The following is a 23,338-nucleotide window of genomic DNA, read 5'->3' as shown; positions in this document are numbered from 1 at the left end:
GTCCTCCACTTTAACGCCGCTCTTCAGCTTCAGCAGCACGGTCCTGGTGGTTGACGTCTTGTCGCCCATGCCTTGGACGCGCCACCTCTCCCGGCTTACCTCCTCCACCTTGCCGAAAGCCGCGAACGCCGTCCGGATGTCCTCGTCGGCCACGCCGTACAGAAGCCAGTGAAGCCTAAGCTTCACCTGCTGGTCCTGTGGGTCGACGATGACGCACCGTCGTCCCTTCATCTGGAGCTCCTTGTGGGCCACCAGTCGTTTTGTGGCGGTCGCATCCTTGAGGGTCACCGCCCAGACGTGGTTAATCTGGTACGCCCCTATGCATAGCACCTCCGGCAGCAAGCCTGTCGGCAGCAGGGCGTCCCTGAAATCCTCGACCTTGTAAGGTCTGGCACGCACATCACCGTGCAAAAACACGGTATTAATCGCCACTCGTCCTTGGGGCAGTTGAGGCAGAATAAACGGATATTCGTTGTCATCGTCGTTGGTCCTGTTACCGCGGCCAAAGTGACCGCTGTCGCTGCCCTTGAAGAGGCCATGATCCTACGAACCGTCACGCTCGGTGGCCGGAAGCAGAATGACTGAGCTAGCAGGCCACATGAGAAGATAGATGAAGCAGTTAAACGACAAATGTGAGTCGCCCTTGCGGCGCGTGGGTGGCGGCTGCGCGAGACAAAAAAACCGACTGCGCATAAAGAAAAAGTAAAAATAACGACTGAAGGCTTTAGAGTGCGCATAAAAAGGAACACCATGGCCTGCGCAGGGATCCAACCTACGACCTTCGCGTTGTTAGCACGACGCTCTAACCGACTGAGCTAGCAGGCCACATGAGAAGATAGATGAAGCAGTTAAACGACAAATGTGAGTCGCCCTTGTGGCGCGTGGGTGGCGGCTGCGCGAGACAAAAAAACCGACTGCGCATAAAGAAAAAGTAAAAATAACGACTGAAGGCTTTAGAGTGCGCATAAAAAGGAACACCATGGCCTGCGCAGGGATCGAACCTACGACCTTCGCGTTATTAGCACGACGCTCTAACCGACTGAGCTAGCAGGCCTTTTTTTTATTTATTTCCGTTTTCAACAACATACAGTAATACAAGTGAGGAATATTTTAAAAGGTAAAATACATCAGCTAGTCTTGAGCATGATGCAATTTTAAAAAGGCTTTAGTGACCCGAATTCATCCAATTGCGTCACCCATTGAGGAGCGTTGACCGCAAAGTTCAGTACATCTCTTGTATAGATAACGCTTTCCATGAAATGTTGTCGCGCTGGTCGTGCATCAATGTCAGCATATCTATCTGCCATCCGTGTTTTCCAAAGTGCATGCATACAAAGCAACATAACCATATCACTAGGAACGCCCCCTGTTTCGTCATAAGGCAAGAACCGTATGCCAAATGGTGACTACTAAATCTTTTTTAATTGTGCGCTGAAGAATGTCCCACACAAATCGTGCATCGTGGCAATCCAGAAATATATGCTCAATAGTTTCCGGTTTCTGGCATATTCTACAGTTTATTGTCCAGGGAACAAAAATACCCTTGCTTTGAAGCCATGGCTTCACAGGGAGCGTTTCTGTGTGCAATTGAAAGAAAAATGTTTTCGCAGAGCTTCGTACAGGCATTCGCTTAACTCTTTTCAACACGTTTCTTTCATCACCCAAATAATAGTTTGCCCTATATAAAGGTGTCGGAAGAAAAACATCCGCTAAATCTTTAAACAACTTTTTCTTTCCTACAATGCAAAGGTATTCAAGAGAAAAATGCGCGCGAACAATGCGATAAGCAGCCACTACCTCGCGTAGGAAACATGGTAGTGCACCATGTGTTGAAGCGCTGGTTGACACAACATAATCCGCAAGATGGTTCCGCAGGCGTACTTGTATTACAGTTCTCAAAAATGTATCACTCTGATCACGCAAAAAGATAAATCTTGAAACTACTTGTTTCAAGAACAAATGTGACAGCCCTAGTCCGCCGTTCCGCACTGCATGAAACAGATTGCATCGGCTTGTGCGCTCCCAGCTGGAGCCCCAAATAAAAACTGCAAACACACGGTGGAGTTTCTGTATTGTCATTCTTGTCATACTCAATACCTGCAATAGATAGAATATTTTGGCCACTAGAAATGTATTGCACACATTTGCTCTTGTAAATACTGAGAATTTGTGACCGCCCCATTTCTGAGTCTGGTCTCTTACTCTATCAGCTTCCTCAAGCCAATAACCAGTCGTTGAATTATGGTGTTGCAGTGGCACTCCAAGGTATACGTTTGGCGAATTCGACCATTGCATGTTGCAGTACACCTCTGGTGTGATTGGCCAGTTTCCATACCAAATGCCGAGACTTTTTGTCCAGTTGACAGCACTTCCTGTGGCTTCACAAAAGGCTGTAGTCTCTTTCACTACTATTTCAATACTTTTTATGTCTGAACAAAACACAGCAATATCGTCGGCATATGCCAACACTTTGACTTCATTATTACAGTATCGGAAGCCTTGAATAGTGGAGTTCTGAAGAATCTTTAAACAGAAAGGTTCTACATACAGAGCAAATAACAATGACGAGACTGGACATCCTTGGCGCAGACTAGAGGTAACTGTTATACTTTCACTAAGTTGCTTATTTATTACTAGTTTAGTGGCACAGCCTTCATAAGCCATTCGCACACCATCTAGAATGACAGAACCTACATTGGTGTGTTCCAGTATTAATAGTAATATTTCGTGTGTAACCTTATCAAACGCCTTTTCAAGGACTAACTGTAGCATGGCAACCCGACCTTCTTCGGCATCACATGATTCAAGTATGCTTCTGGCAACGTGGATATTAGTGTATATCGTTCTTCCTTGGATTCCACAGGTCTGGTGAGGTCCAATTAGTATTTTAATTACTTTTTGAAGTCGCTTAGCAAGCACTTTCATGTGAACTTTATAATCAACATTTGTGAGGCTTATTGGTCTGTAAGCCTCTACAGAGCGTAACCTCAAAGGATCATTGGTCTTTGGAATTAGTACCATATGTGTCATCCTAAATGATGGGGGCATCCTTTTCATTTCGTAACACTCATTTATAACGTGATGCAATACTTCTGCCATTTCTGCTTTAAAGCATTTATAGAAAGCTGCCCCTAGCCCATCTGGTCCAGGTGACTTACCAAGACTTAATTCATCAATTGCTTTTTCAACTTCTTTCACGGTAATTGGTCTTTCTAACTCCTCACATAATTCTTTTTCTAATTTAGGCATTAGTGGCAGGAAGTTATTTTTAAACAGCTCGGTGTTTTCTTTCTTATGATTTAGTAAGTTACGGAAGCGTTCAACGAAGGCCATTTCAATGATATTACTATCTGTGGTAACACGGTTGTGATAACAAATTTCGTTTATTTCTTTTTTTACTGCATGCCGCTTTTCATCGCCTAGCGCTCGTTTGGTGGGCGTTTCCCCGCACCAAAACCGCTCTGCCCGTGCCCTGACTACTGCGCCTCGATATCTTTCAATGTCAACTGCTTCTAGCTTACTTTTAATTTCTTTTATTTGCTTTGCAAACAAACCCGGCTTGCAGTTTTCCGTTGCAATCATAAATTCTAGCGTGGTATAAAGTTCCTTTTCTTTCTCTTTTTCTTATCTGTGTAGCACACATGCTCGGTCAATCGCAGCAAGTTTTATCTCTGATTTAAAGATTTCCCATGAAGCTGAAATGCTACCTGACTCATCACACAACAAGTTATGTATCTTTTCTTTTAGTTTTTCAAGAAAAGGTTGATCTTGTAATAATTTATCGTTGAACTTCCAAGTAAACCAATTAAATTTGGAAGCTTTTTCTTTTGTGCGCACAGTAACTGTTACTAAACAGTGATCACTGAAACTAACACATTTGACGTGATAGTCAACACATTCAGCCAAAAAAAGAGCAGGCACATAAATACGGTCTAACCTGGCATGGCAATCACCTTGGAAGTGGGTGTACGCCGTGCCGTTTCCAGAGACTAGTACGCTTCCTACATCTTCTAGGTCATGTTCATTTACAACTTCTCTCAAATACATCGCACTTTTGTCTCTCGCCAGTAACTTTTTACTTCTATCCTCTGGTCTTTGCACACAATTAAAGTCGCCAAACAGGATGACATTTCGGTAACACTTTACATACGATTCTATAGTTCCAAAAAAATCACGTCTTTCTTGGGGTGTATTAGGCGCGTAAACGCATAGGGCCCGCCATAACATACCACAAAATCCAAAATCCAACACAACAAACCGGCCACTATGGCATGCTATAACTGCTTCTTCAACAATATCTATAGAATTCCGATATAATATCAAGCAGCCTCCAGACGTACCCACAGCATGCGACACGCAAATATCAAATCTAGCTCTGAAAGTTTCCACCATTCGATCTGTTTGCTCTTCGGTCTCGATTTTTGTTTCTTGTACGGCGATCAGATCCAGATCATTTTCTAAGAGAAGGCGACTTAGCTGGTATTGTTTCCTGCGGGCTGACAAGCGACGCACATTTAAGGTCGCCATGACGCGTAAAGGAAATTTTAGTTTGTTACCATATAAACAGGTTTTACAATACTTGTAGTACTCACATCGCCGTTCGACAGGATGGTAGGCTCCGACATCATTTTGTTGCTGGTGGGTTTAGAGCCATCTTGTCACATAAAGAGGCCCGATCAGTGATCGGACTGTTCGAGTTCTCACTACACAAACAGTTCCCTCGCTAAGGCGGGAGCTCTGTGGGCGTCGGTCTCCGGTCGGGTGGTACATTGGGCTTGAAATGCGTTATGCTGCGACGAGCAGTGCCCGTCTTCGTAGGTAGTTCCCCTATGCTCGTCTGGCCGTTGTTCTGTCTGTTGTCTTGGGTTTCATCACGGGTACGCTTCGCTGCAGCGCTGGTAACTGTTTCCATTGCGACCTCGGGAGCTTCCGTCACTCCAATTATATCTTTTGAAGGCATAGTCGTATTAGCAACTTCATGTTGACTAGCGGGCTCTTTGTCTGTGTTAGTTGCCGCGGCTACGGGGCCTTCGTCTTCGTTGGTGTCCTTCGTGTTCGTATCTTTCTTTCCGGGTGGCTTTGTCTCAACAGTTGTCACAGCGGAGTCTTCATGCTCATCTTCCCGTGTAGCTTCCTTGGCGTCATTCAGGTCCATAATATGTTCCGACGTATCATAACTTCGTGGTGGTCCTGCTACTGATGCATAAGATCGCACGCACATGGTCTCATCGTGGCCATAGCGGCGACAATGGCCACAGCGTGGGACACGACAGTCTCGTCGCATGTGTCCGATGCCGTGACACCGGAGGCAGAGCGGTGCTCTGCCCGGAACAGAGACAAGCGCCAGGTCTTCCGCAACTCGCAGTTGATGCCGCAAGTCATCCGCACTCACGCTCACCTTCAGTTGTAAGGTCACTGACCTCGTTGTAGTATTCTTCTCGTTACAGCCTTGAACACGCCACTTATCTCTGGTGACTTCCAGGACTTTGCCGAATGGAGCCAATGCAGTGCGCACGTCTTCATCGGGAACGCCATGCAAAAGCCAGTACAGCTTTATCCTTAGCGCCTGGTTGCACGGATCGACTACAACGCAGCGTCGGTCTTTCACAGTGAAGTTTCCAGCGGCCAGCATCTTTTTCTTTGCTTCGTTGTCACAGAACGTCACCGCCCAGACATGATTCATTTGATAAGCACCTAGTGCGACCACTTCCGGCAGTAGCGAAAGTTGCTCGAGTGCATCTCTAAAATGTTCGACCCTATACGGCCTGGCTTTCAAATCGGCGTGTAAAAAGACAGTGTCCTTCACAGTCGTACCTGAGGGAAAAGTCGGCAAAACAATTTGGTAGTCCTGGCTGAACATCTCGGTTGACCTGTTACCGCCGCCTCGGGGGGCGGCTATACCTGCTCCTTGGGAGCTCATGAGACGCACGTCCGCACGCTACGGTGGCCGGGCACTGAGCTAGCAGGCCACATGAGAAGATAGATGAAGCATTGAAACGACAAATGTGAGTCGCCCTTGCGGCGCGTGGGTGGCGGCTGCGCGAGACAAAAAAACCGACTGCGCATAAAGAAAAAGTAAAAATAACGACTGAAGGCTTTAGAGTGCGCATAAAAAGGAACACCCTGGCCTGCGCAGGGATCGCACCTACGACCTTCGCGTTATTAGCACGACGCTCTAACCGACTGAGCTAGCAGGCCTTTTTTTTTCTTCTTTATTGCCAGTCCTCGACATAGAACAACACAAATTGCAATGAAAACTATACAAAAACAGCAATATATACATTTGTTGCGGTCCGCTACTGCGGCATGACGTTGTCTGTTAAAATTCCTTGAATTCTGTCAGGGGTTCAACCCTGGACAGCCACTCGGGAACGGGTTGTTGTGATTTCTGTACTTCTATGTACCTCTGCATACATTCACGGAAGTATACACGCGCCGGTCGGGCATCAGGGTCACAGTGGTACCCCGCCATTCTCGAGCGCCATAGACAGTGGAGGCCCGTGAGCATGATCAGGTCGTACGGGAATCCTTCGTCGTCATTTACAGGCAAAAACCTGATTCCCTGGGGATCTATCGGTAACTCCTTTTTTAAGGTTCTTTGCAACACGTCCCAGAAATAGACCCCCTCCCAACAGTGGATGAAGACATGATCTATGTTTTCCGGTTTTCTACAAATAAGGCAGTTGGTTCCCCATGGCAAATAGAACTTATGTTTTTCCAGAAATGTTTTAACGTGTAAAGTACCGGTATGCAATTTAAAGAAGAACGATTTGGTGCCTGGTTGCACTGGCATCTTTCTCACCCTTTTCAGAACGTCTAGGCCTGGGCCTCCACTGTACACGGCTCTGTACATGGGTACAAGCAAAACACTATCACACAAATCTCGATATAACTTTTTCCGTTTTACAGTCCACAAATATGCATTTGAAAAACGAGCACGCAGAAAAGAAAGACTATCAACTATTTCCCGGAAGAAACCACGAACTGGACCTGTCATTGTTTCTGTACCAACAACAAACTCGGGAAGGGCTCGTGATAGTCTCATTTGGATAACGGTGCGCAGACAAGGGTCAGTCGTATCGCGAAAGAAAAAGAACCTGTTCACGAGTTGACGCAAGAAGAGGTGCGCCAACCCAAGACCGCCATCCTTAACACGCCGGAATAGATTATCTCGGCTGCATCGCTCCCAGCTTGATGCCCACACGAAAACAGCGAACACGCAGTGCAGTTTCTGCACATTAATCCGAGAACACTGTAGGACCTGCATTACGTACCAGATCTTTGTGACAAGAAACATGTTGCATGCTGTAGCTCTCGCAAATATTGACAAGTAGCCCGCGTTCCATTTGTCCGCTGTTTCTTTTATTTCCTTTGTCCGCTCCTTCCAGTATTCGCTACTGTCCTTGTAGGCATCAAGGGGTGCACCAAGGTACTTAACTGGTGTCGTAACCCAGCTTACGTTCGAAAAGTGGTCTGGGGTAGACGCCCACCTTCCATGCCAAAAACCCAAACATTTCTGCCAGTTCACAAAGCTATTAGTGACTTCACCAAACCTTCTGACGATACTAACAGTATTCAACACACTCTGCGTATCTTTGCAGCATACAGCCACATCGTCAGCATAAGCCAATAACTTGACCTCTGCTGCTTGCAGTTGAAATCCGTTAATGTGATTATTTTGGATTATAGCCTGACACAAAGTTTCTAGGTAAACACAAAACAAGAGTGGGCTGAGTGGACAACCCTGGCGAACGGAGCGCTTCACATTAATGGGGGCCCCCAATGTCTGATTAATTATAAGTCTCGTACAGCAGCTCCGGTACGCCATGATCACCCCCTCAGTGATTATGCGGCCAAAATTGACATGTTTCAGGATGGTAAGCAAGATCTCATGCGAAACGCAATCAAACGCTTTCTCCAAGTCCAGCTGGAGGATCGCCACTGCATCGTACATGGCGTCACAACACTCTAGTACGCACTTTATCTTATGAATGTTGGTCAAAATCGTTCTTCCGCGGATGCCGCACGTCTGGTGCGGGCCGACTATATCCTTGATAACTGACTGAACCCGACGTGCCAGTACCTTCATCAATATTTTGTAGTCGCAGTTAGTCAGCGCTATGGGTCTGTAAGAGGAAAGTTGCTTGAGCTTTTCAGTCTCTTCTGTTTTCGGAATTAGTACTGTATGGGACTGGCCAAAGGATGGTGGAAGCATTTTCAGTTCATATGCTTCATTGAAAACTGCGGTTAGACTAGGAGCTAGGTGGTCCTTGAAAGTTTTGTACCAAACTGCACAAAGACCGTCTGGTCCTGGTGACTTGCCAGGGTTCAGGTCTTCGATAGCTTTCATCACTTCGTTTTCTGTTATTGGTTGTTCTAACGTATCTTTTACTTCGCTCGACAATTGCGGTATTCGCTCCAAAAATAGGCGTTTGAATCCTTGCATATTGACGGACCTGAATGCGAAAAGCTTTTGAAAATGTTCAAAGAAAGCACACCCTATGGTATGGTTATCGGTTACTTCAACCCCGTCGCGTTCGATGGCCTCAATATGCTTGCGTCTGGAGTGCTTTTTTTCTAATCCCAGCGCTCTTTTCGTAGGCATTTCGCCGCATGCCAGCCTTTCTGCTCTCGCGCGCACCAGTGCACCCCGGTAGCGCTCTTCGTCAAACGCCTCAAGCTTCTTCTTAACGGCACGCATATCTTCTTTATAAGCGCCCGGTTGCGTGCATTCGAGCTTCCCAAATTTATCCAGCATTGATTTTAAAGCGTTTTCTCTTGCCTTCTTTTCATATTGCAGTACGCTACCCCTTTCGATTGCCTTCATTTTAATAGTTTGCTTCAGCAACTCCCATTCCTCGCCTAACTTGATGGAACTGTCATTTCCAAAAGTGTTCAGAGCAGCCACTACCTTTTCGTTAAAAGTGTCATCCCGTAGCAGCTCCGCATTCATTTTCCACAGTTCCCACACAAATTTGCTTCCTTCTTTCTTGTGGCCAACCCTGCATTTTACCAGGCAGTGGTCAGAAAAGGATACTGCAGTCACTGCATAATACTGGAATTTTTCGACTAAGTCATCTGACAAATAAATACGGTCCAATCGCGCGTGACTTGTGCCCTGGAACTGAGTATACCTCACGTCTCGGTCCCCCCGAAAACACTCAGCGATGTCCTCCAATTCGTATTCGCGTAGAATCTGTGCCAGGGTATCACTGCTTTTGTCATGAACTATGCGTCGCGTAGACCTATCCTGGGCACTCAATACGCAATTGAAGTCACCAACTAAGGCCATCATTTTGTGCACCGAGAGGTGATGCTGTAGGTTAAGAAAGAAATTTGCCCTTTCTTCCACTGTATTAGGTGCATAAACACACAACACGCGGACTGAGCTAGCAGGCCACATGAGAAGATAGATGAAGCAGTTAAACGACAAATGTGAGTCGCCCTTGCGGCGCGTGGGTGGCAGCTGCGCGAGACAAAAAAACAGACTGCGCATAAAGAAAAAGTAAAAATAACGACTGAAGGCTTTAGAGTGCGCATAAAAAGGAACACCATGGCCTGCGCAGGGATCGAACCTACGACCTTCGCGTTATTAGCACGACGCTCTAACCGACTGAGCTAGCAGTCCACATGAGAAGATAGATGAAGCAGTTAAACGACAAATGTGAGTCGCCCTTGCGGCGCGTGGGTGGCGGCTGCGCGAGACAAAAAAACCGACTGCGCATAAAGAAAAATTAAAAATAACGACTGAAGGCTTTAGAGTGCGCATAAAAAGGAACACCATGGCCTGCGCAGGGATCGAACCTACGACCTTCGCGTTATTAGCACGACGCTCTAACCGACTGAGCTAGCAGGCCACATGAGAAGATAGATGAGGCATTTAAACGACAAATGTGAGTCGCTCTTGCGGCGCGTGGGTGGCGGCTGCGCGAGACAAAAAAACCGACTGCGCATAAAGAAAAATTAAAAATAACGACTGAAGGCTTTAGAGTGCGCATAAAAAGGAACACCATGGCCTGCGCAGGGATCGAACCTACGACCTTCGCGTTATTGGCACGACGCTCTAACCGACTGAGCTAGCAGGCCACAATTTTTTTTTATTTATTGCCGGTCTTCGACATAAGACAGTACATACAAATTACCACACACTCCAATAACACAAATGCACGCTGTTGTACAAAAAAAAAACAAGTAAGTCGTCCGTCCGTATAGGACCGACGTTGTCACGTTAAAATTCCTTCATGGCTGCCAGAGGAACCACCCTTGACAGCCAATCCGGTACATACACTTTCATTTTCTGTTCTTCAATAAAGCGAGATACACATTCTTTGAAATAAATCCTCGCGGGCCTCGCGTCGGGGTCACAGTGGTACCCTGCCATACGAGCCCGCCATAAACAGTGGAGTGCAATCAGCATAATAAAGTCATAAGGTACCCCGTCATCGTCCTTAATTGACAGATACCTGATCCCATGGGGGTCCACTGGCAATTCTTTCTTTAGTGTTCGCTGTAACACGTCCCAGAAGTAAATCCCCTCCCAACAGTGCAAAAAAACATGGTCTATGGTTTCGGGCTGCTTGCAGATCAAGCAGTGCGATCCCCATGGTACAGTACAACCCCGTTCTTTCATAAAAGTCTTGACGGGGAGCGTTCCTGTATGAAGGTTAAAGAAAAATGTTTTTACCCCGGGTGACACCTCCATGCGTTTCACCCGTTTAAGCACATCCTGTCCTGGCCCTCCACTGCATATGGCTCTATATAATGGTACTGGGAAAAGTACATCAGCAAGGTCTCTATACAGTGTTTTCCTTTTCACTTCACAAAGGTAATCATTTGAAAAACGCACAGTGAGGAAGCGTACACTTTCGACCACTTCCTTGAGATACCCACGAAGTGTTCCGGTCATGCTTTCTGTACTGACAACATGTTCCGGCAATGCGTCGCTCAACCTGAGCTGGCAAACAGTGCGCAAAAAAGGGTCTCGCGTATCGCGAAAAAACAAAAATCTGTTTACCAGCTGTCTAACAAAGAGCTGAATTAAGCCCACACCCCCGTCCTTCACTCTTCTGAACAAGTTTGTTCGGCTGCACCTTTCCCATGTCGAACCCCAGATGAAAACCGCAAACACTCTGTGTAGCCTTTGCACGTTTGCCCGGGAACAATGGAGCACTTGCATGACATAATACAACTTAGAGATACAGAAAATATTGCAAACTGTCGCTCTTGCAAAAATAGACAGGTTAGTTCCTTGCCATCTGTCTACTTTATCTTTTATTTCTTTGGTTTGACTCCTCCAGTATTCCTCGCTGCTGTTGTAGCTGTCGAGGGGAACACCTAGATACCGTGCAGGAGTTTTCATCCAGTTCACGTTCGCGAAGTGGTCCGGTGCAGACGGCCACTCCCCGTGCCATAGTCCAAGGGATTTGCCCCAATTTACTCTGCTGCCTGTGACGTCACAGAAGTGCTTCACTACAGTTATTGCTTCGGTTATACTTGGTTTGTCTGTGCAACACACTGCGATGTCGTCTGCATACGCGAGTACTTTAACTTCGGCCGCTGCCAGCCTAAAACCACGTCTTCTGACATTTTCAGTGATTGCCAGACACATTGCTTCAATATATCAATACCAGGAATTAGGGACATTTCGTACAGTTTCCTTTTTTCGCCACCACGTGGCGTATCGACCTTAAAGAATTCGAAATTCCCGCTATGACGTATGCTATGACGCGCAACTAAAGAAAGCGCAATAAAAAGAAACACACCCTGAAGCTGTGGCTTCACCTCGGTGCTTGGAAACAGCGCGCTTGTGTATCAGCGTTATCTCGAAGACGGCCAGCTACTTGCTCTACTGACAATGAATCGACGGTTTTGCTAGACACCTCGCCAGAAAGCTCGTCCGCACTCTTGAGAGATGTCTGGCCGAGATAAAGGCTCCCGCGAAGCTTCCGTTGAATATATATTTTTTTTCTTTGAGCAGACTTTTTATTTATGCACCACTGTGGCCACGGTCTTGCGTATACGTCAGGGTTCTGTTTCATGGGTTTCCCATAAAACTGGCGGGATCCATTGTTTAAGAGGAAGCTTTAGCTCGGGCCTATCTTCGATGCCGGATTATCAAATACCTGTAAAATGCAGGAATGCTTTTATGAGAAAACCGCTGAACCGATTTGAATGAAATGCGTTGCATTTAAGAGGGAAAGTTAAATTGCAGAGAGTGCAGCAATTAGAATTTTCGTTTAGATAGTGTAAGGTTTTCAAAGAATTGCAGGATGTTCGTAAATTTGAAAAAAAAATAGAAGCATTAAGTTTACAAATCCCCAACTCAGCCATTAAAAGCAAATAGGGCATTTCTATAAACTTCACCCGTTGGAGCATCAAAATCGAACAATTTTTTTTGCTTTACCTTAAAACCGACGTGAATTTGATATAATGTTTGGAAGGGTTTTGAAAATGCAACATTCACAGCATAGTGGTATATTTCAGGATGGTGTATGATATATGATTGCTATTCGCTTTCGATGTATTATTAGGTGCAGTTTACAGAATTCCGATATCATTTTTAGCTGCTGAGCTATATGGCTCTATACGCCAAGTTTTCTTTTTCGAAATTTGGCAATTCTTTCAAATTTGACGCAAGAAATGTAGACAGCCTATAATAAAATATCCCATGCAATCACTACACTTTAACTTTTTTTTCTAAATTCAACATAACTCATCAAATTTGGTGCATTGGTTGCTCTGGGAAACTATTTCCGATTTCCCATGTATTTCGATATGAGCCCCCAAGCTCAATGTTCCCCCTAAGTTCGAGCTTGAATAATATACTTGTTGGCAAGATACGTTTGTAAACGTGTGATCGTGCCCTAATGAGCTAGAGCACTGGCGTACTGAGCTCAACGGCAGAAGATATGTTTGCAAAGCGTCTTGGGAAGGAATAGGAGAAAATAAAGGGAGAAGGCTGGTATGTTATTCAGAAGAGTGTCTGGTTGGCTAAAAATTACTAAATGCGTTGGTCGTCATACCACCTTCCGTTCCATCAGCATAATTTCTATTTCATTCCGTATTGTGCTATTACAGTCAATCAATCCAGATTAGAACATCGGTGTCATGACTATTCGTCGCAATAATTTATCGCCATCACTTCAGAATCATCTCATCGCCGTCATGCCGTCGTCCTTATATGCCTTCGTTGTTCTATTGACATCATTCCTACCTCGTAATTCCATCGTCGTCACTGCATGCACCGTCGGCCTGCGGTACTTGTTCTACTATCGTGAGATAACATTGGCGAGCGATAGTCATAACAGAGCGGGTCAATCAGGGAGACAGGGTACGGCCGCATATAGCCGATTCACTTGAAACATCAGGAGAAACACTACGGATTCTAAATAAAGGTGTCTTAGCTAACACAATGTGTCGCTTCTTGTTCGCTAGATCGTGTGAATGTTAATCGCATTAACTTCGATAGTCATCTTAACATCGGTTCTGCAGGAATTCTTTCGTCTTCGCGACACTAACGAACTCTTGTCCACATTGTTCCCAGCCTACTAACACCTCGAATTCTTAGAGGTGATCGTGCTCAGGCATGTGACGGACGACCCGAAGTTTGATGGAGGTAGCGGTATGATTTCGACAGCGGCGCCGCCTATCGACCAGGAGAAACACATTTGGGTGGGTGGGAATAGCGGCGAAAGGCACACTTCAAGAATTGCTAGACATCACACATTTGAATCAACCTGACAAAGAGTTAGAAATATATATGCATTGCAGTCGCGCTAAAGAAATTGAAAACTATTGGATTGGTGCGAGACTCGCTGCAAAAACATTCATTAGACTGTCTCAGGCATCCGAGCTATCCTTAACGGGAATCAATGAGATGAGTTTCGATAGAGCTCGTTACATTTTTCAAGAGTGGAAGTCGTGCCTAGAGGCAGAGTCGACTGCAATATTTTGCTGCTGCACAAAAATATCTAGATTTTCGGCGTGATCATTTTAACGGAAAAACAAAAATTAAATAAATTTTCAAGAAGTACTTAGAGTACATTGATAAAATTGTAGCAAATAAATTCTGAAAAGTTAATTTGCAACTTTTTTGTGTCCTAAGGCAGAGGGCAACTTACTACTGGTTTCCATTATTTTCTTCGATATATTTTCTAGCGAGTTGAATATTCTGCCATAGGTTAATTCACAATTAGCCCAACTAATCAAACTGAGACTTTCAAGTGTATATTGTTCTTAGACAAATGCTTTAAGTCTACGCGGATGCTACAAAATTTCTCAGCATTGGGGAGGGAAATGTAAAAAACAAAATAGAAATGCAGAACACTTTATTGCCTCAGTAAATTGGTATTTTGAATGCTATTTCCACTCGTTAAGTGGCTCGACCCTCGTGTTCGCAGCCTTGTATATGTTTTTGTAGCACTAGGTGCGTTGTCTGTGAATTTACGTGAATAAGCAAGCAGATCATACTTTAATCTGGCGGAGAAAAAAAAAACAAGGAAAGCCTACGTTGTAGATGCACTGTACTGAAACACAATTAGACAGTCTTAATTTGCATATCTTTCTAAACAAGGATGCCTAAATTGTCGATTGAAAAATTGACATCATTATAATGAAACCGAATAAAGCAATAAGAATGGCATGTTCCGCGTGAAAAATATATGATGAGCGTTAGCCTTGTGGGTCAACAATTTCTGTTTAATGAAAAAAAAAGCTTCTAGTGGCCGTGTATTATAGTATTTCTGAAAGCCAGTAACCAGCGTATCTAAATTTACATTCGCGCCAAAATTATTGGCTCGAGTTCTATCACTGTAGGTACATCCGAATGACTATATGACATTCAAAAGTGAGATTAAATGGTGGGCGGCGGCGTGTACGGTAGTGTTCACCTATTCCTTCACTATAGTATGTTGCCGCACACTTTAAAGCACGAGCATGGTGATCAACCGATGTGCTTTTCTACAACTTCATCCCTAAATGTAAGCCGGGGTTCTGCCACTCCCGGTGGTTGTTGCCAGCCTGATCCCTCCCTGTTTTCCTAACTGTCCATTGTATGGTTTGTTTTCATACCAAATATTCACATAATAATCTGTGGGTGTTCGGCTAGTAATGAAATGTTATTTCTCTCACAGTTAAATTATCAAGTAACTAGAAAGAAGGGATGCAGGGCAAAAACCTGCTATGATGCAGCTTGAAGACCGCCCGGCGGCCGTTGATCACATGACATTATCTTCACAATAATCGAGAACGCGAGCTAGCTTCGTAAAGGCAAATAGGCTAATGGGTCGAACAGAACCGGGCCGGCCAAAGAATGGTACTTTCGAGCTCGGGCCAGGCCCGGACCTGAAAAACCGGCTCGTGCAGTGCTCTACTTCAGATAGTATGATCAGCAGATTCCCATACTGTCACGTAGTAGTGACGCTGAAGTAAACAGTCGTAAAACTGTGTATGACGAAACTGATTCTTTATTGGGCGAACATGTGCCCACAAAGGCAAGCTACACTCGAAGCGAAACGAAAGGGGCGAACACAGTCGGCGATCGTTGAAATCTGATAGCGGCGAAACGCGTCGGATTTTATACATGAGTCATCGAAGGCCCCATGCAGAAGAATCCCTGGTACCCGCATCTCTTCCATAAAGATCTAGATAATTCGCGTCGTTCATACAGTTAGATTACATGAGCGTCGGTGACAAAAGACAACGGATAGAAGCATCGATAACGTTCGAGAAACTTCCCATACATGCAGGCGCGTCCGGTGCCTAGCGATAACGTTTAACATTTTTAGCCGGTGAAAAGTGGTCACCGGTGAAAGATAAACATATATACGTGTCAATACCCTCCCCTTAAAAAGCATCGTCCCGATGCTACAAACAAGAAAGCGAAAACAAAACCACGCGTACCTCCCCAGAGAGAGAGAAAAAAACAACAACAAAGAATAACAAAGTAACAAAGTACCGAAGTTCGTCAGCGGGCGTAGAAAGGGCTAAGACGCACCACGTGGATGACTTCACGTCGTGCCCGGCGCCGCTGTGATTGCGAAATGCCGTCTGGCACGACCTCATAGTCCAGTGTTCCAATACGTCAGATGATCCTATATGGTCCGAAATAGCGACGTAACAGTTTCTCGCTAAGTCCTCGTCGGCGTATCGGAGTCCAGACCTAAACACGGTCGCCGGGCTGGTACTCGACGTAGCGTCGTCGAAGATTGTAGTGTCGGCTCTCGGTTCTCTGCTGGTTCTTGATGCGCAGGCGGGCGAGCTGTCGACCTTCGGCACGCTGCAAATAGGTGGCAAAGTCGCGATTTTCTTCGTCGGTGACGTCCGGTAGCATGGCGTCAAGCGTCGTTGCCGGTTTCCTTCCGTAGACCAGGTTGAACGGCACTATGTGCGTCGTTTCTTGCACGGCCGTGTTGTATGCGAAGCTCACGTACGGAAGGATGGCATCCCACGTATTGTGCTCGACGTCGACGTACATTGCCAGCATCTCGGCGATGGTCTTATTTAGGCGCTCGGTGAGGCCATTCGTCTGCGAGTGGTAGGCGGTGGTTCGGCGATGGCTTGTGTGGCTGTATCGCAGGATGGCTTGAGTTAGTTCTGCCGTAAAGGCTGTACCTCTGTCGGTGATGATGACTTCTGCGGCGCCGTGACGCTGGAGGGTGTTCTCAACGAAAATCGGGCTACCTCGGCGGCACTGCCTTTGGGCAAGGCTTTTGTTTCGGCGTAGCGCGTGAGGTAGTCCATAGCTACGACAATCGATTTATTCCCGGACGTCGACGTAGGGAAAGGCCCCAGTATGACCATCCCGATCATCTGGAACAGTCGGCGAGGTGGCTCGATCGGCTGTAGAAGTCCGGCTGGCCTTGTCGGCGGTGTTTTGCGTCGCTGACAGTCTCGGCATGTCCTTACGTAATGGGCGACGTCGGCAGAGAGGCGAGGCCAGTAGTATTTTTCTTGGATCCTCGCGAGCGTGCGGGAAAAACTGAGGTGTCCCGCCATTGGGTCGTCATGGAGAGCTTGCAGAACCTCTGGACGCAATGCTGAGGGTACCACGAGGAGGTAGTTGGCTCGAACAGTTGAGAAGTTTGTCTTTAAGAGAATGTCGTTTTGCAAGAAAAACGACGCCAATCCTCGCCTGAACACCTTGGACACAATGATGGTCTTGCCTTCCAGGCAGTCTACAAGGCTCCTTAGTTCCGGGTCAGCTCGCTGTTGTTGGGTCCCAAGAAAGTGTCGTCATCCTAGTGGTCCTGTGGCCGCGGTTTAACGGGGGCGCGAGACAAGCAGTTGGCGTCAGAGTGCTTTCGCCGGGACTTGTAAACGACGGTGATGTCGAATGCTTGAAGTCTCAGACTCCATTGTGCGAGGCGACCTGAAGGATCCTTCAAGTTAGCTAGCCAACACAAGGCGTGGTGGTCGCTCACAACTTTGAAGGACCTGCCATAGAGGTAGGGGCGAAACTTTGATGTAGCCCAGATGATGGCGAGGCATTCCTTTTCGGTTGTGGAATAATTTGTTTCCGCCTTCGACAGCGACCGGATAGCGTAACTTACAACCCTTGCTAGTCCGTCAGTCCTCTGCAGAAGCACAGCGCTGAGTCCTACACTGATTGCGTCGGTGTGCACTTCGGTATCGGCTTTTTCGTCGAAATGTGCAAGTATTGCCGGCGATTGCAGGCGTCGCTTCAGTTCTTCAAATGCTTCGACTTGCGGCGTCTCCCACTTGAACTCGACGTCGGCCTTCGTGAGGTACGTCAGTGGCTCAGCGATCCGTGAAAAGTCCTTCACGAAGCGCCTCTAATAGGCGCGCAGTCCAAGAAATCTACGGACTGCCTTCTTGTCGGCGGGCGGAGGAAAGTCAGCGATGGCCGCAGTTTTCTGTGGGTCAGGGCGCACTCCAGACTTGTTGATGACATGACCCAAAAACAAGAGCTCCTCGTATGCAAAGCGGCACTTTTCTGGCTTTAACGCGAGTCCGGAGGTCTTGATAACTTGAACTATTTGAAGGGGCCGGCGGTATTCCTCGAAGCTTGAGGCAAACAACGACGTCCTCCAAATAGACGACGCAAGTCTGCCACTTCAAGCCTGCCAGTACATTATCCATGACGCGTTGGAAAGTCGCAGGTGCCCAGCTCGGTCTTTACCAAACGACATGACCTTGAAGTCGAACAGTCCGTCTGGTGTTATAAAGGCAGTCTTCTCCTGGTCCCTCTCGTCGACTTCGACTTGCCAGTAGCCGGTTTTGAGGTCCATTGACGAAAAATACTTTGCGTTGTAGAGTCGATCCAAGGCGTCGTCAATACGTGGGACAGGGTATACGTCCGTCGTGATTTTATTGAGGCGACGATAATCGACGCAGAAACGTAGCGTTCCATCCTTCTTTACTAACACCACGGGGGACGCCCACGTACTCTCGGATGGCTGGATGATGTCGCGTAGCATTTCGTCGACTTGTTGCCTTATGGCCTCGCGTTCGCGCGCCGAAACTCGGTACGGGCTCTGACCGAGTGGGCGGACATATTCGTCGGTTATGTTGCGGTGCTTGGCGACAAGGGTTTGTCGAACTTTTGACGACGACGAGAAGTAGTCCTTGTATGGCAGGAGCAGAGCTTTTAGCTATTCTTTCTTATGATTGGGAAGGTTCTGATTGACGTCGAAAGTTGGTTCAAGTACTACAGTCATCGTTGCAGGTGCACTAGAATCCGTGAAGGCGAAAGCACCGCTGGATTGTACAATTTCGTCAATGTAGGCGACCGTGGTGCCTTTGTTAATGTGCTTGTATTCGTGGCTGAAGTTCGTGAGCATCACTCTTGCTTTCCCTTCATGCAGCTCAGCTATGTCTCTAGCGACGCAAATTTCACGGTCGTGCAGTAAGTGATGATCGCCCTCGATGACACCCTCCATGTCTGCAGGACTTCGGTACCGACGGAAATCATTACGCTGGAGCGAGGCGGAATGGTGACTTGTTCTTCAAGCACATTCAAGGCATCGTAACTTATGCTTGTATCCGGTGGTATCGCGTTGCGCGTTGAAAGCGTTATTGACTTGGACCTTAAGTCGATGACTGCACCTTGTTGGTTTAGAAAGTCCATGCCTAGGATAACATCCCAGGAGTCGTGCTGCAGGATTACGAAGCTCGCCGGGTAAGTGCGGTTGTTTACCGTGACTCGCGCTGTGCAGATTCCAGCCGGCGTTATTAGGTGGCCGCCCGCTGTCCGGATATGGGGTCCTTGCCAGGCCGTTTTCACCTTCTTCAACTTGGCGGCGAACTCGCCACTGCAGACGAAATAGTCGGCTTCAGTGTCGACGAGAGCGGTGACGTTATGACCATCGATTAGCACGTCTAAGTCGGTAGACCGTCGTCTGGCGTTGTGGTTAAGTCGTGGCGTCGGATCACGGCAGCGTCGGCTTGCTCCGCTGCTGCTACGTCGCGTAGGAAGGTCTTCTTTCGGCGGCGAAGTGTTGTCGTCAAGGCTCTTGCCAGGCGCTATGCTTCTACCTCGTCATGATGATTCGCGAATTTAGTTCGTCGGCGGCGGAGTATCTTCAGCATTGCGTCGTACAGCAACCGCACCTCCCTCGGTTGCTGCCTTCAGTTTCCCGGGTAAGGGCTAGGAGATCGGCCCCGGGTCGGGCCGGCATACAGCCGGCGATGCGACGAGATGTAGCGGCCTGGTGACGGCGAGCGTGAGGGTTGTCGTGATTGCCACTGGGCTCTGGCGAGGTAGTCGGCGATGTCACGTGGCCGCTCGCCAAGCTGTGGCCGAGGCGCGTTGACGGCGAACCCTTGCAGGCCCACGAAAGCAAGCTACACTCGAAGCACAACGAAAGTGGCGAACACAGACGGCGATCGTCGAAATCTGATCAGCGGCGAAACGCGTCGGCTATTATACATGAGTCATCGAAGGTCCCAGAATAATCCCTGGTACCCGCGTGTCTTCCAGAAAGTTCTAGATAATTCGCGTTGCTCATACAATCAGATGACATGAGCGTCGGTGACAAGAGACAACGAATAGAAGCATCGATAACGTTCCAGAAACTTCCGATACCTGCAGGGGCGTGCTGTGCCTAGCGATAACGTTTAACATTTGTTAGCCGGTGAAAAGCGGTCACCGGTGAAATATAAACATGGATACGTGTCAATATGATTATGAAAGATTGTGTAAAACAATTTAAGACGTAACCTGCTTCCCTGTTCAAGCAAAAGAATCCAGTCAAGTTATTTTTTCCTCTTACACTTAGAAAGTGGTTGTATATCCCCCGGTCGAACAGTGTCGCGACGGATTGGACTTTTTCTAGAGCATTAATATGCAAAACATTATTCTTGGGCTTTACGTGCCAAAACCACGATCTGATTATGAGGCACGCCGTGGTGGGGGACTCCGGATTGCATTAGTCCACCTGGGGTTCTTTAACGTTCACCCAATGCTGCATTGATATGCACATCAGAAACCGCATTCAACACAGGGCATGCCTACACCAACATTGGTAAATTTGTTTTTTACGCTACTCTTTTACGTTAATACTTATGTGTTTTAAACTTTGTTGCAAGAAATGAAGGGCATGGCATGCCCGGCATTTCTAACTACGGTATTAACATGTTATGACCAAGAGCCATCCTCTGACAGCATAAGACCTAAATATTTCACTGGTGAATGATTTTTTTATTTCAACTGGCCACTTAACAAATACTTATATCTGATTTTGTAACATTTTTGTAGTGAAGCTAATGTCTACATAATTATTTATGTTAAGGGCCATGCTATTAGTGACACCATTCTTAAACGCGCTTCAAGTAGGCGGCCAATAAAAACAATGACTCATTAGATGCCCTTGCACACAGTACACAATCATCCACAAAAATTGTATCCCGGTTCAATAATATCACACATATTGCTAACAAAAACCTTGCACTCGGCCGCGCAACGCTTGAAACAGCGAAGCTGTGTGATCGTAGCCCAGCATTTTCCGGAAGTGCGCGCGAACTTTTCATCTTATTACTCATGTAGACGATGATTTCTTTTCGGGCGTCTCGGACTTACGGCCGACACTGCGCGTTGCACAGCGCAGCTTACAACACCGTTCCAGGAGACCCGCTCTGTGAATGCGTCGCTCTCTCTCTCTCTCTCTCTCGCTCGCATAGCACGCAATACCTCTTCACCTCGCAGAGCACGAGCGTACAAACGCGCCAGCTGTGGAGGAATATGACGACGCTCGAACGCAATCATATGGTTAGCATAAATGCATGTTCTGGCAGCGTGGCCGTATAGCCTAGTGGTTCCGACGCTCGCTTTGGGACCGGAGGTACGTGGGCTCGAAACCCACCTCGGCAAGAAAGTTTATTTATTTTCTTTTTTGGTAGTTTCTTGATACGTACCACAAATTACGGCTGGCTTAAACAGCTTCGCTGTTAAAAAAAAGAAATTCGGCAGAGACATTTCAAACTGCTTACGTGTGGGTATGCGAAAACGATATATTCCCTTTGGTGCAGTTTTGTACGGAGCGGCGTTTCAGGAACTAGTTCCTTTTGGGAGGAACGGAGGAATGCCACCATTCCTTTAAGGCTCGGTGGAATTGTAACGGTAACTCGTTATTTTTACAAAGGGACGGCAGAGGGAACGGCGTTCCTTCTGTAAACGTTCCATGGCACTAAACAGGCGCACCGACGCACGCACGCACGTATGCAGCACATCATGCAGGGCGCAAAGAACTACCGCTTGTCTGTCACGTGACTATGGTACATTTTCTTTCGCGAGTTCTGCATTTATTTTTTTTATGACTAGGCTTCAAGATTGTCACGTGACGCTCCCTTCTGTAGTTCCTTTCCGCCATGGCGGCCTGTCGGACACTAACATCGAGATGTAACTCTTGCCGAGTTCAAACGAGGGTCTTTTCTAAATTAAGAATATCTGTTCTGGACATTTCTTTTTCCCCTCATACTGCAATACTGGATCAGCATTCATTAAACGCCTAAGTATTGTTCCTTTCGCTGCGGTTTCTTGTGCAAACATTCAATTCTATTGGTGCATGCGCGAAACTTTCTATTGGCAGATCTGAAGCGCAGTATCCTGACTGCGCATTTGAAGACCGAAGTGGAAAGCGCCGTATGTGTTGCACTTGTAATAGACGAGCACCAAAGTTGCAGTTAAACATGTCTGGAGTATGTCTGGTGCTGCTTGAAAAAAATTCGTCTAGGAGCGTTTCTATGGATTCTTTTTATTTCCAGATAATGAGCCGCCGGCAATGTTCAAATTCTTATAATATACTTAGTTTGATGTGAGATTTATATTGCACACTTTATTTCGTCGCAGGATTATCCGACACCGTATTTTAATTTAAAAAATGTCACAGTTTCGCCCTAAGGGCGAAGCAATGAATGCGATAGCAACACAGCAATCTCATACGAAGTAAGGTGAGCGGCTTTGGTAGCAACAACACGCAGAACTGTTGTCGACGCCATCGGCGTTTTGCCCGCGTTAGCTCTAAATGCGTGCGGCGTTGGTGACTGTTGCTGGAGCCTCTCATATAAATAGGCACTTGGTGCCGCAGCTAAACGTCGCGTCCCTTCCTTCCCCCTCCCCCACGGCCTCTCGCGCGTCTGAAGAAGGCGCGTTTGCTCTACATATATGGTGATTGTAAAGGAGAAACGAGACGCCTAATTCTGCAGCCCTTAAGCGAGCACGGCGCAGAACGCGCGTTTGTTCTCCGCCGTGCGTTCACTCCCCGTGAAAGACGCGCCCCTCGCGCCCTTTCACTCGCACATACAGCGTTCGGCGCGCGGCGACGATTTCATCTCCAAATGACGTCATACGGAACCTCACGGCGACGGCGACGGCGACGGCGACGGCGACGGCGACGCCGACGGCGACGGCGACGCCGACGGCAGAAATCTGCTTTTGAGTGTCCATATAATTGCTATCGCAATAAAAAAATAAAATGTAACGTTAATGTACCGACATGTTCCAATTTTAGAAATGTAACTGGAACGCGTTCCATTCGCCTTAAACTAACTAGTAACGTGAACTCGTTCCAAGATTGGGAAGGAACGAGGAACGAGCTTTCGTTCCTGTTTTAGAGGAACGTGTACAACGCTGCTTTGGTGAATTGTTTTTTCAGCACGTTCCGCCTCCGTGCAAGTTCTCCCCTGCGTTCTAATGGCGCCTCGGTGAGGCCAAATGAAAACGCGCTAAACGTCTGAAGGCACTCGCTTGCCCATTAGTTCATAACTCGAAGGAGCGCTCCGCGGCGTTCAATTGGACATAAATACAAGGGGTCAGGCAAGGAGACACCCGAAAGGCGAAGCATCAATGGCGATAGCAACTTAGTAGAGAGCTATACGGAGT

The 23,338-nt window shown here is 47.0% G+C and overlaps 6 non-coding genes across 6 annotated transcripts; all 6 read right to left on the bottom strand.

Moving 5' to 3' along the window:
• Positions 1–751: 751 nt before the first annotated feature.
• On the bottom strand, positions 752–825 carry Trnav-aac (transfer RNA valine (anticodon AAC)). Its single transcript has one exon. It is a non-coding gene; the product is annotated as a tRNA-Val (tRNA).
• A 155-nt stretch (positions 826–980) lies between these two features.
• Trnai-aau (transfer RNA isoleucine (anticodon AAU)) lies at positions 981–1,054 on the bottom strand. Its single transcript has one exon. It is a non-coding gene; the product is annotated as a tRNA-Ile (tRNA).
• Positions 1,055–6,124: 5,070 nt separating this feature from the next.
• Positions 6,125–6,198, bottom strand: Trnai-aau (transfer RNA isoleucine (anticodon AAU)). The gene has a single exon. It is a non-coding gene; the product is annotated as a tRNA-Ile (tRNA).
• A 3,356-nt stretch (positions 6,199–9,554) lies between these two features.
• Trnai-aau (transfer RNA isoleucine (anticodon AAU)) lies at positions 9,555–9,628 on the bottom strand. The gene has a single exon. It is a non-coding gene; the product is annotated as a tRNA-Ile (tRNA).
• Positions 9,629–9,783: 155 nt separating this feature from the next.
• Trnai-aau (transfer RNA isoleucine (anticodon AAU)) lies at positions 9,784–9,857 on the bottom strand. Its single transcript has one exon. It is a non-coding gene; the product is annotated as a tRNA-Ile (tRNA).
• Positions 9,858–10,012: 155 nt separating this feature from the next.
• On the bottom strand, positions 10,013–10,086 carry Trnai-aau (transfer RNA isoleucine (anticodon AAU)). Its single transcript has one exon. It is a non-coding gene; the product is annotated as a tRNA-Ile (tRNA).
• Positions 10,087–23,338: the final 13,252 nt, after the last annotated feature.

This window comes from Dermacentor silvarum, chromosome 1 (assembly GCF_013339745.2).
Source record: "Dermacentor silvarum isolate Dsil-2018 chromosome 1, BIME_Dsil_1.4, whole genome shotgun sequence".
Taxonomy (NCBI): domain Eukaryota; kingdom Metazoa; phylum Arthropoda; class Arachnida; order Ixodida; family Ixodidae; genus Dermacentor; species Dermacentor silvarum.
The sequence above is the reverse complement of the archived record's forward strand: the minus strand, read 5'-3'. Positions and strand labels throughout refer to the sequence as shown.